The sequence below is a fragment of the Montipora capricornis genome, chromosome 6 (genome assembly GCF_036669925.1).
Source record: "Montipora capricornis isolate CH-2021 chromosome 6, ASM3666992v2, whole genome shotgun sequence".
Classification (NCBI taxonomy): domain Eukaryota; kingdom Metazoa; phylum Cnidaria; class Anthozoa; order Scleractinia; family Acroporidae; genus Montipora; species Montipora capricornis.
In genome coordinates, this window is record NC_090888.1 from 19,066,935 (window position 1) to 19,071,934 (window position 5,000).

Consider the following 5,000-nt stretch of genomic DNA (forward strand, 5'->3'; position numbering starts at 1 on the left):
TTGACTGGAATGTGAATCACTGACAATGCAGTCCAGGACATTTTAATTTCGTAAACAGTCGGTGCCACGAAAGGCAATGAAATAAAATTGCTTTCACTGTTATGTGTTATTAAAGTGAATATTTTCTGAAAGTCAACAGCTATCAGAGAAGAAGCACGGGTCACGTGCACTGGTCTATCAAGCACACGACTTTACTCCAAACTGACCAAACTGGCTATTTCACCCGTCCAAAGACAAACTAAATGCCTGCATGAACGGCTGTGTATAATACAAACTTGCTGCGGCCCTAAATTATTCATAACGCTTAATTATCCTACTCTGTGTTATTAGCGATGACAACTGCCGTTATAAAATGCCACTGATCGACATTTACAACGAGTGAAGACCCATAACAATATCTTCGTTGTTTTTTTTGGCTGAAATATTGTTTCCCAACTCAACATTGAGAAGACAATTTCGAAATTCATTTCTGCCTCTTTGCTTAGAATCTGCTGGAGAGTCAATTTCAGCTTAGAATCACAGCAGGGGAATTTTCTGCAAAGCAAGATAAATTATGTGATAAGAAGTTTAAACGGAATCCCATTTGAAATCAATAATACCTCTGTACAAATCTAAAGCCCTTTCCGCTCTTTCGCTTCGTCTCACTGTGCATCTGCTCAGTGCTGATGTCGTTCCAACTCAGTTTGAATTTAGTAGCTGTCTTTTTAGACCTATTGAGAGAGTATAATGTCGACGTTCTTTAAAGGTTCTTTTTTTCTTAAAAATCTCATATTGCTTTAATACACGTAGGCGGTATATAAGGGCAAGTTAATGAATTATTCGTGACTAAGTCGAATATTCCTTGACACTGCACCCACCTGCAAAACATTTCATAAAGAGTTGTCATAAAGATCTTAGAGCCACTTGAAAGGAACGCTGTTCAGTCGATCTTAAGGATCTTAAGCTATTTGTCTCCGGAAGTACTAAATATCTTCCCTGCTGGTTGTGGAAATGCAGACGAAGTGTATATTTACAGCAGTTCTCGCTTTAACGATTTTAAACGCCTTCGGCGAGGAAGTGAAACCACAAACTAATCCAGAAATTCGAGAATACGACAAAATGAGGACCGCACGTGAAGACAGGATTTATCCCCGCGTTTGTGGAATTCACTCATGGGTGAATTGTCCAAATCGAAAAGGGTCGAAAGGTCACAAGGTATGGTTTGTTTGTTTGTTTGTTTGTTTGTATGAAAATCGTCCGGTGTAACACTATCAGTTTATGCCGAAGAGTTTGATAGCGGTTGATTTCAGCATTCCGTTTGTTTAAGGATAATGGCAAACTTGTGATTCTCATTTGCCTTTCGAAAGGGCGAGGGAAAGAACATAAGTATTTAGATAAGGGCCACTTTGATCTTCATTATCCTTTGGTAAAAACTCCGTTGCCTAATTTCAGGTAAATTTCTCCCCAATTTACTACCCTGATTCATAATTTCTAAACCATTTTATTTCACCTTTCGCTTTCTTCACATTCACCATTCAATCGTTTCATGTGAGTTTTGCTGGCCAATCATTTCTAGAGACGACTTACAGTGCAATTTCGCCGTCGACTGTGTTCTCATTCAATGAAGTCACCATGTAATTATAATGTCTGGACAAAATATCAAGAAAACTGGGCTCTTTGTCTTCTGAGGTATTTACTTGGAAGCTTTTAGGTAACAGTTATTTTTCTTGAAACATTTTCGAAAGAACTGTTGGCATAGTAATAATAACTTCGACGAAAACTATCTATTTGACTTCATTACTTTGCGGAAAATCTCTCATTACCGTACCCAGCTCCACATTGTCAAGTTTCCACTTACTCACTCACTCGCTCACTCACTCACTCAGTCATCTTTAGTGGTAATGGTCAAACCAAAACCGATGAAAATCTCCACTGAATATGGTTCAGAAACATTACCTATCGTCGACAAACAAACATAAATGGTCAAACCAAAAACAATGAAAATCTCCAATATGGTTCAGAAACATTACCTATCGTCGACAAACAAACATATTTCAGTGGGGATAGAAATGACCTCATCTGGTCGCTATACCTACGCAAGAGACATCCTTAGCAAAAAAGCTTATAAAGTTCTTACGACAGTGAAACGATTGTTCTCCAATTCGGATACGACCACAATTACAATTGAGAATAAGCTTTTTGATTTCCTTGTCAAACCTATACTACTATATGGATGCGAAATATGGGGCCCGGAGCTATTATCATATAAGACCCATTTTGACAAAAGCACTATTGAACAAGTCCATATCAAGTTCTGTAAACAAACACTAAATACCCCGTGGTACACAGAGAACATTGCCTGTAGGGCAGAACGTGGACGATACCCTTTAAATATAGACATAAAAGCTACAATATTTAGTTACTCGCTTAGATTACAGCATAAAACAGTCAATCCTCTATTAAAGGAAGCATTTCATCACGCAAAAAGTCACAGCCAATTTTTTGATGTATTAAATAATGACGAAACTATACGAATGCACCCTACAAGCAATACATCAAGCCAACTACACATAAAGAATGCTCTCGTGCCTCCATAAAGAAACAGCTTAAAAAGGACTAAATTCGAAATTGGCTGAAGGCTCGCAACAACACTTCCGAAGGCTCTAGAGAGAAATTTACACGCAAAGAAGTCAAATTCGACTACTAATTGGAAGACTATCTCAAAACTATCAGAAACCCAGCACATAGAATAAGTATGACAAAATTGCGTCTGGGGGTTTATAGCTTGCGAATACAGACTGGGAAATACGAAAATAGAGGTGCACCAATCCCAGTAGATGGAATAACGTGTCTAGTCTGCAATAGAGGTTATATAGAAGACGAGCGGCACTTCTTGATGTATTGCCCAGGGTACGATTACATAAGAAATGAGCTCCATTCTCTCCTTTCAACACACGATGTTGCTTTCAAAAGCCTTAATGATGAGGATAAGATACGGTATTTACTTACCCTAGAAAACGAAACTACTTCAAAGATAGTAGGTAAATACACATGTTTAATCTTTCAGAAGAGGAAAGACATCCTAAATGCAAAATAATTAAAAATAATAATTTTATACCAATTGTATTACAAGTAATTGTAACTATGATCTTTTAGTTATTAGTTATTAGTTCAAACATGTTTCGCATTCTTAAGAAATGCTCATGCAAATTTGATTGTCTTGTGTATGAAATGTTCCTTATTCGCGAGCACAAACCGTGTCTGAATATCCAAAGTGACTCGATAAAGGCAAAACTTTTCACCTAGCCTCTAGGGACTTTGAACTTAATCTTGAACATTAATATTCGAGTTATCTGTAAAATATTATATTTGACCTGATGATGGTGTCATGAGGACACCGAAACGTTGTCTTTAATAAGTATGTTTCTGCCCGTAATTTTTATTATAAAATCTGTTATTAGTTATATTAGTTATTAGTTATATATCATCACCTTTATTGTAACGAGACCGATACCTCCCTTTGGAGAGAAAGGCGCAATAAAGATTTTACTGTTACTGTTACTGTTACTGTTACTGTTACTGTTACTCACTCACTCACTCACTCACTCACTCACTCACTCACTCACTCGCTCACTCACTCACTCCCTCACACACAGTGATTCACATACTCACACAATCACAACTTGCTAAGAAACAGTGCCCCCAAACCATTTTCTCGTGACTTGAGCTTGTTTTGTTTTATTCTGCTCTATCTTGCTCCAAGATGTAACTGTATGTGCTTTCCCAGGGGGCTGGTTATTCCCACCCCTAACCCACTATCCCTAATCGATCCAGGTAGCTCCTGCGAGTCCATGCTGTCATTAATTAAGGGGGCAGCGAGTTTCTCAATCACCAACACTCAGCTCTTCTGTCAAAGGTAACCCTATTTTGCAAATCATTATTGTTAGTTGCAATCAACAAGCACTGAATTTCTTTTCCTCCACAGAAAAGGCGAATTCAGGAAGCACCCAATGTGACAAAGTGAAAAAGTGGCATCTCATTCATAATTACGCAAGTACTAAAAATAAAGAAAAAGAGACCACGAGCATTGCGTTCCAAAAAAAGTTAAAAGACACTGGGCTAATAAAAATGTAACATGTTTAAAATATTTAAAAAAATAAGTTTTTTTCAAGAAAATCAATCGTAAGTCCTTGTATATTTACCTTAACCAAGGAAACACGGTTGCTGTAGCTTTAGTTGTTATTTAGAGCAGCGCAATAAACCTTGTTGTCCCAATTTGCGTATTTCCTTTATCATTTCCGTATTATTACAGTTACGTGTCGTTTCCTTACAATTTAAGATATCGGAGATGCGATGGAACGCCTGAAACTGCCATTAGCTCTGTTGCGTTTTCTCCTGTTGGGGTACTCCGACGGAAACAGAATTAATATTTCAAGAGGATGTTAGATCAACGGGGGTGGGGGGGGGGGGGGAGTGTAAGGCTTCAAGTAAAGAGGAGAAACTCATAGCCTATGCCACGAAGAAGGCGCTCACATCCACCCAACAGGAACATGCCCAGCTTATGCCTTTTAGCTGTCATATTTAGGTGTGCAACATTTGGAGAGTATAGTTTGGATTGTCACTTTACATTAGGTAAACAGATTGCAAGCCTCTTGAGTCCATCATCGAAAAGCCCTTCCACGCATTCTATTCATGCTTTCAAAAATCCCAGTTCAACTCTATCGCTACCTCGAAATTAACCTGGTGCACCTAGCAGATGCCCTGACCCACCCTATGCATCTGGAAGAGTATCTGATGAATGTTGACAGAACATTCATACGTCAACTTAGTCATGACCAACAACTGAAACCTTCAAAAGGCTATTTTCTCTGGTTTGCTAGAATCTACAGGACATGTTCCAGCAAGGGTATATGAGTTATGGAATTACCGGGATGAGAATGATGATCTGCAGTTAAACGTCCGGGGAAAAATTGCAGGCGATAACTCGTTCTCGCCAGGTATGGCTGCGGAAACTATCGAAA